The following is a 14,921-nucleotide window of genomic DNA, read 5'->3' as shown; positions in this document are numbered from 1 at the left end:
AGGCTTATATGGAGGGGTTGATTAGATAGACGTCAGGTGTGCCTCGTCTGCTGCCTGGAGGAGCCAGCCACACCCCCTGCCACTCACATACCTGCAGAAGGAAGAAACCAGAAGAGGGAGGGGGAGAAAAGACAACACAAACAACCACAGAACAACAAAACAGAACTGAAACCTCACAGCAATCATACAGTGGCAAAGATATTATAGCGCGGGGAGTAATTTGTGTAGGGAGAATTCCAGATTGCTGTGCGTCCCCAATTACCAATAGCCCGCATAGATCTTATCCTCGGAAATGATTTGGCCGGGGGAAAAGTTTCCCATCGCCCAAGGTAATCGAAACTCCGATTCTTTACGAAACTGTTTCTGCCCCCGCGCTGAGTGGTGTAACTATTTTTCCTGTGTGCTGTTAACCGTGCTCAATCTCGTAAGATTGGAGACGTTGTGGATCTCAGTGATTCATTCATGAAAAACTCTGAGTCATGTGACTCCGGCTCGGAATTTAAACAAACACCCATCTCGTTTGAGCTTCAGCCTGATGACACTGTCCTGACACTTCCTATAAATAAAGAAATCAAAGCCCAAGAATCTGACAGGACTTTGTCAGCTTGCAAGTCTCTGGTAACCAAGCCAAATAATAACACATCTGTCTCCGACCTTTATGATGAGGGAGTCCTAATGTGCCGTTGGTCTCCTAGTTCTGGTATTACACGCGTGTCCATGTGCCAAGTTGTGGTGCCAAACCCTTTTCGCAACACAGTCTCATCCCCAACGCGTCACATATTGACGATCGGTCAGGACCCCATAGCGTCAGTTCTCGACGCACGGGGTACCCCTTTGGCGTTCATTTTCAACGCTGAGGGTCCTCCCATAAACTTCAATACAATTCCCTAAACGTTGTATATGGACGCTATGAGACAATCAATGAGGCAATCAAGCTCGTAGCAGCCTGATCGATATGGATGTAAAAACAATTAAGTATCTGTTTATATATTTGTATTAAAATGTAAAATCAGTGCGTTGAGATCACAACAGATCGAAACATTTAATGTGATTTAATTATATTCGTCCACGTTATTCTTTTTTACATCTATAAAATGTCCGGGTTGCCAGGTCCCATATTTCCACGCCGAACTGAAAGGCTGCTATTTACGGCGAACCAGCTCATCAGTGTTCTGGGAGGTTTAGTGGACTAGTAAGTATGCTGATGGACTCTAAAAGGTGTGTGGAAATAACGGTTGGGGCTTTTCCTATTTTTTATGTTTGGCTTGTTTATCAAAGACATGGCAACGACAAGTGCAGGCGCACTTTGATGGGCTACTGTATACGTCCCAGCGACATTAACATTTTATAAATCTAAAATAACATAATTAAAGCAACTCTGTTGTGGGTATTGGTTGCCCGAGGCTACATGCTGCGTTTTATTATTATTATTTTTTTAAATGTAATAATTCTTCTTTGTTTACAAATGACGTCATTATGCGCGCCCAACGCTCCCAATGTTCATTGGGCCAAACCAGCAGCCAGATGCCCTTGCAAACCAGCAGCCATACACCCTTGCAAACCAGCAGCCATACACCCTTGCAAACCAGCAGCCAGACGCCGTTGCAAACCAGCAGCCAGACGCCCTTGCAAACCAGCAGCCAGACGCCCTTGCAAACCAGCAGCCAGACGCCCTTGCAAACCAGCAGCCAGACGCCCTTGCAAACCAGCAGCAGCCCGATACGGAGGACCAGGAAGACGAAATGTATATTCTCAACCTGGTCCCTGTGTCTCCCAAACCGTCCCCCCTCATGCTGACTCAACCATCGACAGATCCTTTGGCTCAGTCTGTGCAGCAGAGGAAGATAGGTACAAAAACCCCTCAACGACAAATACCCTTACCATCTCTTTATTACCCCAGTTAGTGTAACAAATTACAACCTCAATTTCATCCTCTAGCCCGTCCCGGCTTCAGAGTAAGGAGGGGCCACAGGAGAAAAGGAAAAGAAAGGGTAAGGGAAAATGTTTTAAAAGGGTATTGTTTCCATTATCCATCCAATATAAACCCCACCCATCCAATATTATTTATATTTTCACATTTCTTTGGTTATTTTACTGCACTATCTTAATAGTAATAGTTCATGCTGATCTCTGAATATCCAGTGTCCGTTTACCCCACATATTTTGATTGCCTGACTTGAGTATTTTGAACTTCTTGAATATTCTACAAAGCATTTTGTGGATGGCATAATGTTTTTTTCTTGCATTTTCATCATGACAGGCTGTCGAAAATGTAGCAGGCAAAAAGTTTTCTTATTTGAAACAATAATTGAAAAAAGAATGAATGAGGTAAGATATGAATTGATGCTTTTTCTAGCTAATTTTATGCTTGCTTGTTTCACTGACTTAGGCCCCTTGTCCACCAAGCGTTTTTTTCCCAGCGCCAATGTCTTTTTTCAGTTGTTTTTAACGGGTAGTGAGCGTTTTCAGCAGAAAGCGGCTGTCTGGATGAAAAGCACAGCGCCCAGCAGCTTTTCAACAAGTGCTCTGCTGTTTTTTTTTTTTTTTTCGCTCTTGGTTGAAAGGCATGTACTTGTCACCTTGGCAACCAAAAACAATGGAGGAGAAGTTAGTCTTGGCCATTTCAGTTTCATATTTATTTAATTAATAGCTCAGTCACAAGGGATAAGCTCGGAGTAGAGCCGCTACTCCCTAGGGAGGTGTTCCGGGCATGTCCCACTGGGAGGAGGCCTTGGGGTCGACCCAGGACACGCTGGAGAGACTATGGGTACATCTCACTTTTCTTATTTGCAGTCTCCTCGGTCCTCGGTCCTCGGCCGAACCGGAAGTTGTTCCAAAGCCGCCATGTTGAGGATCGTCCCAAAGCTCTAATAGCGAACGGAGGAGAGAGGATCGAGGAGAGAGGAGGCTGATCCGAGGAGCGATGACCGAGGAGACACGAGAGCTGACTTCACGGAAGTCTTTTCACTGACAGACACGCCCCCTTCTCGTATATCACTCACTGATTGGACGCTGCACAGGATCAGACTTCAGTGAAACTTCTCAACATGAGCAGAGTTTAATAGGGGAGAAAAGAGGGACATTAAAAAGACGCTAAACGGAGCGTGGGACATTTAAACAGATGATGAACATCAGTGAGTTTGTAAAGAGTCGCTCTGTGACGAGCTGGGATTAAAAAGAGTCTGACATGAAGAGGAGTCCGTTTTATATTCTCACGTATTTATCTTCTGAACATTTCATCATTTAGATTCTAATCAATCATTTTCAGTATCCTGACACATAAATATCCGTTTATAAAATACAGAGTTGGTTGTCTAAATACAGGCTAGGTTCAGTCCAAACTGTTTAATAATAATCAATAATTATAGACAATTCAAAATGAAATCTTTGAGTCAGTAGTAACTGTGCTTTTGGTTTGAGTAGACTGCAGGTTGTTCTTCAGGTGTTTGTTATCCGGTAAAGACACTAAACACTGTAACTGTGTTTGATTAGAAATAATACAGTGTGTGTGTTTGATGAGAAATAATACAGTGCGTGTTTGTGTGGACATAAACAGCTGTTCGGCTGATTGACAGCTGAACGTGATCAGCTGATGTCGCGTCATGTGACGCTGTCGAGGAAACGACGTCTCAGGTGTCTTAAAGCTGATTTCCTCGGTCCTCTCTCCTCGGCTTCGTTTCCTTCGTGCATCTCTGGTGGGCGGGACTAAGACGCAAGTGGAGGAGACAACTCGGAGGACACTCGGTGCAAATAAGGGAACTGAGAAAGGCCCTATGTCTCAATCCCAAGTCCCTTATTTGCACCGAGTGTCCTCCGAGTTGTCTCCTCCACTTGCGTCTTAGTCCCGCCCACCAGAGATGCACGGAGGAAACAAAGCCGAGGAGAGAGGACCGGGGAAATCAGCTTTAAGACACATGAGACGTCGTTTCCTCGACAGCGTCACATGACGCGACATCAGCTGATCACGTTCAGCTGTCAATCAGCCGAACAGCTGTTTATGTCCACACAAACACGCACTGTATTATTTCTCATCAAACACACACAGTTACAGTGTTTAGTGTCTTTACCTGATAAGAAACACCTGAAGAACAACCTGCAGTCTACTCAAACCAAAAGGACTGTGTGTACTGACTCAAAGATTTCATTTTGAATTGTCTATAATTATTGATTATTATTAAACAGTTTGGACGGAACCTAGCCTGTATTTAGACAACCAACTCTGTATTTTATAAACACAGATATTTATGTGTCAGGATACTGAAAATGATTGATTAGAATCTAAATGATGAAACTTTGTGAAGATAAATAAGTGAGAATATAAAACGGACTCCTCTTCGTCAGACTCTTTTTAATCCCAGCTCATCACAGAGCGACTCTTTACAAACTCACTGATGTTCATCATCTGTTTAAATGTCCCACGCTCCGTTTAGCGTCTTTTTAATGTCCGTCTTTTCTCCCGTATTAAACTCTGCTCATGTTGAGAAGTTTCACTGAAGTCTGATCCTGTGCAGCGTCCAATCAGTGAGTGATATACGAGAAGGGGGCGTGTCTGTCCTCGGTCATCGCTCCTCGGATCAGCCTCCTCTCTCCTCAATCCTCTCTCCCCCGTTTGCTATAAGAGCTTTGGGACGATCCTCAACATGGCGGCTTTGGAACTACTTCCGGTTCGGCCGAGAACCAAGGAGACTGCAAATAAGACACTTGGGATTGAGCCTATGTCTCTGGGCTGGCCTGGGGAACTCCTCGGGGTCCCACCGGAAAAGCTGGAGGAAGTGTCTGGGGTGAGGGAACTCTGGGCGTCTCTGCTTAGACTGCTGCCTGAGTGACCCGGCCCCAGATAAGCGGTAGAAAATGGATGGATGGATTTATGTAATTTTAGTTAGCCTAAAATATGACTGGAACCGGACTTCATCCAGTAGCAACTCCTGGACAAGGCAAAGATATTCCCTATATTCTTGTGTCCTACTGATTGTGTTGTAGCCACATCCTTTTCGCTCCGTGTCTGATCGGAGCGGCTCCATCATTATGAAGGTCATAATCCAGAAAAAACGCTAGGTGGACACAGGGCCTTTCTTGACTATTTTTTGGACTTAAAGTGATTTACACATTATATTATGCTCTCTATTATGTTGTTGTTTTAAAACAAATAATTGTTTCTGATTTGGACTTAGTTCTGATACTAAGCTATTTCTAATTTGAGGGCAGAAGATGTAGGAGTGAGTGGAGGGGCCTTAATGGATCTATTTTAATGATCAGCTTCTTTCTAAGGCATGAGCTCTGGAACATTTCTTGGAGATGCTGGGGATCTTCTCTGCTCCTCTTACTGCCCTCTTGAAAAGTTTCATGTTAGTGATGCTGCAGTTGTAGTAATAGGTGGTGATGCAATATGTAAGCACTTATTCAAGCAAGCCCCTGTAGAAGGCCTTAAGGACTTTATTGTGAAGAAATGCATTTTAGAGTTTTCCTAATCTCTGCTGTCTGCTAAACAGTCCCAGACTTTAGTACTTGTTTTCCTGCTCCATCTCTCTCTCCTTTCCTCTCTTTACAGTGGAAAAACCTGGGAGGATACATGGGAGCCTGCTGAAGAATTTCAAAACCATTCAGCTTAGAAAACATAACTGACAGTGGGACTTACAGCCTCGCTCAATGTAGACAGTAATGACTCTGAGAGTTGTTTTCAGAGAATATTTATGTGGCAATTTTGTTATTATTTTAACGGAAACCTGTTGTATATGTCTGTTTTTGCTTACTGAGTTTCAGTAAAGTTTTTGCATAAACCCTGTATCTTTTAGTTTTATTTCAGAGGTTCTCAATTTTAACAGCTTTAGTATTTCTCCTTAGCTGGGTTTGTAATGCTTTTCAATTTCCTAGATTTGTATTGGGAAATATCTGCAGGATCACGTTTATTATTATGTGACTTGAAGAGCTCCATAAATACTTCAAATGTAGCTGCTGCTATCATGGGGGACTAGTATTTCAACAAAACACAGTTCATTTAAGACATTTCATAAACAACACCTGAACCACAAGTGGTCAATGTGATTGATTTAAAAGGTTTTTCAACACATGACAAAGTTGGTACTGGTTAGAATGTAATCTGTGCTGTAAAGCTGATTATTCTAAAAATTTACTATTATTTTTTTATTGAGGTTAATTGTTAATTGTTTCTGCAGAACTGGTCTTTCCCAGCAGTTTCCAGTTGCTCAACAAATAAGCATAAAAGTCTTTGCAAGACATCTCTTTGCTGTTGCTGTGTAGCTGCTGTAGTGTTTGTGAAGCTGCACTTACGCTTCGGCATTTTGTGTGCAATCAATGCTGCTCCGCTGTCAGCTCTGTTGCCTCTGTCAGCTGTTCCCTGTGAATGTGCCCGTCGCAGAGCCGCCCACAAAGCAGTCTCTCGAGAAGTACGTCACACAACGAAGTAGCTACCGTAGTATTTTGCGCCGCTCAGTTTAAGTACAAACTTGATGGTTCCTTGAAAGACAGTGAACCCCGGACATTTTCATGATTTTATAAAAACCGGCCGGACGCCCCGGACGGGACGTAAAAAGTGGACATGTCCAGGCAAAAGAGGACGTTTGGTCACCCTAATAAAATGTTAATGTCGCTGGGACGTATACAGTAGCCCATCAAAGTGCGCCTGCGCTTGTCGTTGCCGTGTCTTTGATAAACAAGCCAAACATAAAAAATAGGAAAAGCCCCAACCGTTATTTCCACACACCATTTAGAGTCCATCAGCATACTTACCAGTCCACTAAACCTCCCAGGACACTGATGAGCTGGTTCGTCGTAAATAGCAGCCTTTCAGTTCGGAGTGGAAATATGGGACCTGGCAACCCGGACGCACCGACGGTCATTTTATAGATGTAAAAAAGAATAACGTGGACGAATATAATTAAATCACATTAAATGTTTCGATCTGTTGTGATCTCAACGCACTGATTTTACATTTTAATACAAATATATAAACAGATACTTAATTGTTTTTACATCCATATCGATCAGGCTGCTACGAGCTTGATTGCCTCATTGATTGTCTCATAGCGTTCATATACGACGTTTTGGGAATTGTATTGAAGTTTATGGGAGGACCCTCAGCGTTGAAAATGAACGCCAAAGGGGTACCCCGTGCGTCGAGAACTGACGCTATGGGGTCCTGACCGATCGTCAATATGTGACGCGTTGGGGATGAGACTGTGTTGCTTTTCGTGCCCATATCCTGAGTTTAGCTCACGAACATTGTATGTCCGGCCATTTAGGAATTAGAAAGACTTACAATCGTGTCCTCCGTTATTTTTTTTTGGCCAGGACTTAAATCCGACATTGTGAGGTTTTGCCGGTCGTGCCACATCTGTCAGGTCTCTGGAAAGCCAAATCAGGTGATACGGGCTGCCCCGTTAAAACCAATTCCTGTAGTTGGGGAGCCATTTGAGCAGGTTATCGTGGATTGTGTTGGTCCTCTCCCTAAACCAAAGTCAGGACACCAATATATCCTCACTGTGATGTGCGCGGCGATACGTTATCCTGAAGCAATTCCGTTGCGCTCAATAAAAACTTGCGGCGTTGTGAAGGCTTTGGTAAAGTTTTTTTCCACTTTCGGACTTCCACGGAGCATCCAGAGTGACCAAGGCTCAAATTTCATGTCGAGGGTATTTGCTCAAGTCATGTCAGAGTTAGGGATTAGACACAAGGTCTCTAGTGCATTTCATCCGGAAAGTCAGGGTGCTTTAGAACGCTTCCATCAGACTTTAAAAGGCATGTACTTGTGAAAATAATTGGTTTATTTTCATAGAACATGAAGATAATACGGTGGACCCTGGGCATGACAGGGTGGACATGTTGACAAATGTCAGTGAATGGCCTCATAAATGCGACGAACAATGCAAGAACATTATGTAAAAAAAGCCTTTTCCCATGTAGGGGCAAATTAAACTCTAGTTAATAATTCTGCACAATGAAATTAAAACATTCAACTGTTGAACAAGAAGATTTTTTTTCTTCCGAACATTCTCTCCCTTTCTGCAGAGACATGGCTCAGTTCTGCAGTTGCTGTTCGGCATACTTCCATGCAGACTCTTCGATCTGTACAGAGCGCTTGTTCAGAGCCTGTGGCTCTGGTATTAGGCAAAGTACCTGCCGGTCATGGTACCAACAGATGTCGTCCTGAAGACTTGGCCAACGGAACTTGTTTATGCCATTGTGTTGCATACACTTAACTTTCACACTGTTCCCTTCTGCATCCATAATGATACCTGGGTATGCTTCGTTGTCATAATTAACGACGCACCACTCTCCAATGTGCTTTTGCTCAATCATTTCTGGTCTCCTCAGATTATCTGTTGTCTTTCCACATGTTTGGGACTTGTCAGATGAAACAGTTAGAGTGACCTCTTGAAGGTTAAAGCAGGGGCAGTCTGAAACACCTTCCTCTCTTTTACTCAGACATGAAATGTCTCTGTATTTCATTTGGCCAGGTGTCAGACTGATAGCTTGGTGGATTCTCATAGTGCCTTTTATGGCAGCTATCGCAGGTACCTCAGGCTTTGATTCAATATCCCTCTCTGAGATGAAGAACAGCTCGACAGATGTGTCCAGGCTTTTCAGCTTGTTATACAAGCTCTGGGCATCAGGAATGTCTCCTCCATGGGCTACAATCCGGTCTGCTGACCTCTTGAGGGTCCCATCCACACCGTCTGGTGCCCCCTTCCCATGATTAGCCTCAAAGAAATTCCATGTTATTTCTTTGAAGCCATACTTGTAGGGTTCTGTTGAGAGGTAGAAGAAATTTCCCTTGTGTCGATACTGTGTTGCAGGCCCATCGCTGAAAAAATGAAGTGTGCTGACTTGAGGGTGTCGTTCTCTCACTACCTTCAGAACTGGATCAAGGTGGGCCCAGATGGCCACAGGGTCATGTCTTCTGGAGGGTGATATGGAGCAGAAGGTGTGTGGCGCTTGTCCACCAGCTGTGTAGAGCACTCCAGTGTGCAGTGTGGCCTGCTTGTGTGAACCTCCAAAATGCACAGATTGTATTTCTTCGCTGTACTTACATGAGTAATTTTCACTAAAATCTATATGGATGAGGGACTCATTGTGCTTCAGACTCCTTCTGAGCTCCCTGCAGGCATCAAACTGCCATTTAATGTTAAAGACATGCCTCCAAAAACGGACAAGCCTCTCCTGGAAATCTGTGTTAAGGTGTTACGTTCCGAGCTGTCTAGGGCGCTCAGAAGCAACACAATTTACAAACTAAATAATACAAACCGGGAGGGAAAAAGATAAAGCGTCAGGTAGGATTATAAACAAACTTATTTATTTACAAACAACTCTCAACACAAAACAATCCACTCAAAATGAGGGACGACAAGCTACTAAACTAAACGGAAGATCCCAACACACAGGACCGACTGCACGACACGAGCAGCAACCACCGCAGCACACCAGCAACGTGGAAGGCGAGAAAAACAGCAACGTGGACGGCGAGCGAGCACACAGCAAGCACATCAGCAACGTGGACGGCGAGCGAGCACACAGCAAGCACATCAGCAACGTGGACGGCGAGCACACAGAAGCGAGAGAGAGACCCAGCAGCACACCAGCTCCTCCTTTATATCTCCCATCCTGATTGCCTGATTGGAACCCACTGCGCGGCACCTCCGATGTGAACCTGCAACACAGACAGAGACAAACCACACACACACACACTACGGCACGTAACATAAGGTCATGCTCTATTGTTGTTATCTCCCTTTTCACTGTTATTATTGACACCTTCTCATCCTTCTTGATCTTCTCTGTCATCCACTGAGATAAACAAACATTCTCTTCCCCAGGGGTTTTCAGCATCGGGTGACAAGTTAGGAGGCATTCATTGCACTCACCATAAGCACAGATCTTGGCTTTCGGGTCACAGACATTTCCTCAATATTTCTTGAGGACAGTAACCCTTGCCTCTGCATGGCATTTGCAATGAATTGCAAGTTCTCATGTTTTTTGCAGAGACATGTGTCACGGTCAGAAGAAGAGGGGGTTACCACCCAAAAGGGTCTGAGACGGCAAAAAGAGGTGTATGACATGTGGCCTATGTGCTCAGAAAGAAACCTCCTATGCAAGTTCTTCATGGTATCAGTAAGCAACCTCTTTTGCTTTTCTTTCTTCAGGCGTGTGACTGTTTGTTTGCGGCCAGTTGTCATGCGACTAACATCATCTTGAAGAAAAAATGATGTAACGCTCTTCCGAATCTCATTTCGACTGAAGCACCTCCTCCCACGGTAGGTTAGATCCACAGGATACTTTGCTCTCTTCTTAGAGAAGCCAAAAGCAGTCTGGGCATGCTTCTGGAACTTATACTTTTTCAGAATGTTTCCACTGACCACATTTGCTATCAGCTGCTTCTCTCTGTTTGTTTTTGCATGTTCATATTTTCTTCTAATGGAAAAGAAGAGCTTGTTTGATTGGTGAATTTACTTTTTGACGTGCCAACAAAGCATTGACTTTTGTTCGTGGTGATTTGGAGACACTTTCTTTCTTGGCCCTATAGTACCTCTTCTTATATTTCTCAGTTTTACTTTTCTCTTTTGAAAGTTGTGCCTCTAATATTTCGATCTGTTTTCTCAGTTTTGTCTTTGACCTCCTTCAAATGCTTTTCCCTTGACGCTGTTGCCTGAAACACATATTTGTACTTGCAATTATTTTGTGTTTTTTTATAAGATTTTAGCAAGTTAATTATCAATATGATAGTCAGGTTCACTATATAATTTTGCGGGATTTTTTGGGGGGAATTGTTGAACTATACATTTTTGGAAAGGTTATGGTATAAGGAGTCAGAAAATCAATGTTTGCATTTGCCCAGGTCTTTTATTTTTTTTAAAAATGGCCGCCATGAAACTTTGATTTCTAATATCTAAGCTTTTGAATAAAATCAACATTCCAGTTTATTCAGAAGCTGAGATATTAGAAATTACAGTTTAACAGCGGCCATTTAAAAAACATTGATTTTCTTACTCCTTATACCATAACTTTTCCAAAAAGGTATAGTTTAACAAATCCCCCCCCCAAAAATCCCACAAAGGTTAAAATCTAAATATAGTGATCCTGAGTATGGCATAATCAGTTGTCAATTGATCTTCAAATAAATCTAAACTTTCTAACCTGGAGGGCCCTGGCTCACGCTGATTTTCAGGAGTTTCAGCAGGGGAGTTGGGTGGTGTGTCTAACTGTCGTGAAGCACTGGCCCTGTTTCTAGCTCTGGCTTTACTTCTCGCCTCTCTCCATTTCTTTCTTTGTGCCCTCTTTTCTCTCTCACTCAGGTCATTGATGCCCTTCTTCTTTCCAGTCTCTCTGTCTTTTTTTCATTTCTCCCTTTCTTTCTCAAGATACTCTCTTCTTCTTTCTGGGTTAGTGTCACGATGTTCCCTATATCTCCTAGCATTCTCGGCTCCTTTCGATCTCATTCCTTGAAAAAGACGATTCAAACTTTAATTGGCAGTCCTGGTAAACTAGGCTTGTCTTGTCATTATATCATACTGTCCATTCTCACTATTTACTGCTATATAATGTGTGTAATAGCTGTTGTAATATGTGTAACATATCAGCTTGTGGCCTAAACTATGTGCATGTCCTTCTTGTTTTTATATCAATTGATATTTCACTATGACAGAGTGGACATGTTAAGCTTGACAGCTAATAATAATATGATAATTTGATACAAAATTTTGAAAAATAAGTGTAAATACTTAATCTCTAACTAGCAACTGCTTCAACCTCCATTGAAGAAAGACAAAATGCTTGTCATGGTGTCACTGAAAACATCAGTGGGCTTCTTAAAGGGGCAGTTACCCCATTATGACAGGGTGGACAGCAATTTTAGTGACACATGCAAAATGTTCAGTGTGGTTATGAAAATAGAATATCCATGATCAAAATTACTTGTTTTAATAAATAACGTATTGTGGTCAACAAAACCATGTAATTTTTTTTTTTAATTTCGTCTCCTTTAACCACTTATCACACACACTGTAGTTAGCAGATCAGTGTGTGGGACATGCCAAAATCACACACATCCAATGAAAGAAAAACGTATAAAATTAAGGAAACACATTTTAAAAGAGTTATCATTGAACTGATATGTGTGCAAATCTGTTGCCACTTATAATAAGACCTCAGACTTTAATTATTTGGCTACATTTTTATGATGACTGAGTGTCTTTGATGAGGACACCAAAGGCACTTCATAGTGATTTTGACTCGACTGGGATGAAGGTCGTGGCTGCTGTTTGCTGTAAGGGAGACTGCACAAGAGTCACTGGGGTTTAGCCCCGCTGAGTTAGTTTTTGGCCACACCGTGCGCGGTCCTTTGCGTCTGCTGAGAGAGAAGTTGCTCTCAGAGTCTAAGCATAGTGTTACTTTGTCGGACTATGTTAGTTCCTTTAACCCATGTGTGGTGTTCGGGTCTGTGGGACCCGTTTTCATTAAAAAAAAATATGATACAATTAATAAATTTTTCAAACTGAGACTCACTGACTTTGGCTCATTTTCTGTGAAGAACATATATCAGAATACATATTTAATGACTACACACCAAACCCAATTACATGCTTACTTCGGAGTTCTCATCCTTGCTGGAGTTTTCAGGTCCAAAGGGGAATCCGCAGAATCCCTGTGGGATGCAGAAACTGGCAGAGAAATTTTCCATGCAACAATGTCTCTGGAAAACTTTCACATCATTTCCAGGATTATCCGTTTTGACAACCGAGATGACAGACCAGCTCGACGGCAGAGAGACAAACTCGCTGCCATCAGGACAGTGTGGGACAAGTGGGTGCGCCGCCTCCCCCTGCTGTACAACCCTGGGCCAAATGTCACCATTGATGAACAGTTGATGCCATTTAGGGGCCGCTGCCCCTTTCCATCCCCTATACCATCTAAACCTACAAAGTATGGTCTAAAGATCTGGGCTGCCTGTGATGCCACTTCCTCATATGCTTGGAACTTACAAGTCTACACAGGGAAACCTGATGGAGGAGCCCCCGAGAAAAACCAAGGAATTAGAGTTGTCCTCGACATGTCTCAGGGACTCAGTGGACACAACATCACATGCGACAATTTTTTTACCTCGCACAGGAGCTCCTGAAGAGGAAGCTGACCATGGTGGGAACAATAAGGAAAAACAGGTCAGAGCTCCCACCTCAGCCTGTGTTGTGCACCTGAATGGGTTAAATTTCAAGTTCAAAGAAATAAAAGTCAGTAGTTTTGAAAAACCTTGCTTCACTTGTAAATTTGTTTCCACTCATATCTTGATTTTAATTGATTTTCTTTATGTTTTAAATAATAAGTTATAAATGTGACCTAACAAAGGTAAAGGGCAAATATTAACCATATGTATTGTTTATACTGCTTGTAATTGGGATAAGGTAAACATCTGTTCAGTATTTTAACATAAAAGTGTTTGATTGTGAGGCATTAAAGGAGCCACAAAATGCAACGGGTCCATCAGACCCACAAACGCTGGCTGAGTAACAACAATATGAACATTACACAAGGGTTAAAGAAAGGCTGCACAAAGAGTGTAGCTTGGCCCGTGAAGCCCTCGCTGTGGCACAGTCCAAAATGAAAGCCTGTTGCTCGGACATTTCAGCCGGGGGAGCAGGTGCTGGTCCTGTCACCCGTCACTGGTCCTAGCCTCCATGCTAAGTTTGCTGGCCCATACGTGGTTGACCGCAAACTTAGTGCAACTGAATATGTCATTCAAACTCCCGATTGTAAAAAGAAAACTTGCGTCTGTCACGTGAACATGATTAAAAAATATGTTACACGTGAAATTGAGGGAAGTTCCCTTCCCGTTGTTCCTATTGCCTCGGTGTCCGTCGCTCAGCCTCCTTACAGTCCTTGCGTCGATGGGCTGGATGACAGCCACAGCTCCGTTTCAGGCGCACGCCTCGGAAACTCAGAATTCCTTGAAAATCTGAACGCACACTTTCGCTAGGTAGGACTGACATTCGCCAGCTTATTAAAAATAATTTGTCCCTTTTTAGTGACATTCCTTCCCAAACAAATGTGCTAAGTCATCACATTGATGTGGGAGATCATAAACCGATAAAACAACATGCCTATCGAGTCCATCCAACAAATGTTTTTTTGTTTGTTGTTTTAAGGGTACATTTTCTCTCCTTCAAAAATAAACAAGCTGTGGGTTAACTAAAGTGGCCTGGAATGCTGGTTCTTGTTGGGAGTGGGAAGAGTGGGGGCCGCTTTTATGTTGTTTCCAGGTTCCCCTTGACTGGGGACACAACAATATATATATATATATATATATATATATATATATATATATATATATATATACACACACAATAAGGGGGGTGGCTGCATTGACCTACAGGTGAGCATGTTGTAGCTGTTTACTTGGAGGCTTAAGTCTCTTCTCTAAGGTTGCAAATGTTAGTCATTTTTCTTAAACGATACTTTAAGACCGTAAAGATCAATTGTTCATTAATCATTTATAATTAATGAGCCCAATAATGCACTTCCTTTTCACCGTTTAGGTTTAATTTTAACCACTACAGCAGCACAGTAGTTACTTAAAATATTAATTCATTCAATACAAACTGTTTTTAAGTAATATAACAACAAGGCTCTCGCTCTTTTAAATGTATTACTGTCCTTATTTAACAGCGCTCTTTACAAAACAATGCCGAACAACACATTACTGCCATTCCTAGACCAACAAGTCTGACTGAAGGACGCAATACACTTCATTCTTCCAGTTTAAAGGCAAATTAGCATATCTTCATGTTCAGGAGTGAGTTGTGAGCACATAAAATAATCTCCTTATGATATATGTGAGAGCTAAAGTTGTTTTTATCCAGAAAGATGCGCACATCTGATTGATGTTCCCGACGCAGAAGTCTCTGCAGCTTCATTTT

The 14,921-nt window shown here is 42.5% G+C and overlaps 2 long non-coding RNA genes across 2 annotated transcripts; one reads left to right on the top strand and one right to left on the bottom strand.

Annotated features, from left to right (window-relative positions):
* The first annotated feature begins 1,551 nt into the window (after positions 1 to 1,551).
* Positions 1,552 to 3,137, top strand: LOC306825995. Its single transcript, XR_013779342.1, has 3 exons — positions 1,552 to 1,991; positions 2,261 to 2,521; positions 2,677 to 3,137. It is a non-coding gene; the product is annotated as an uncharacterized lncRNA (long non-coding RNA).
* A 7,297-nt stretch (positions 3,138 to 10,434) lies between these two features.
* On the bottom strand, positions 10,435 to 12,232 carry LOC306825355. Its single transcript, XR_013779244.1, has 3 exons — positions 11,733 to 12,232; positions 11,149 to 11,452; positions 10,435 to 10,660 (listed from the first exon to the last, which is right to left on the bottom strand). It is a non-coding gene; the product is annotated as an uncharacterized lncRNA (long non-coding RNA).
* Between the last annotated feature and the right edge of the window lie 2,689 nt (positions 12,233 to 14,921).

This window comes from Symphodus melops (assembly GCF_947650265.1).
Source record: "Symphodus melops genome assembly, chromosome: 6".
NCBI lineage: Eukaryota > Metazoa > Chordata > Actinopteri > Labriformes > Labridae > Symphodus > Symphodus melops.
The sequence above is the reverse complement of the archived record's forward strand: the minus strand, read 5'-3'. Positions and strand labels throughout refer to the sequence as shown.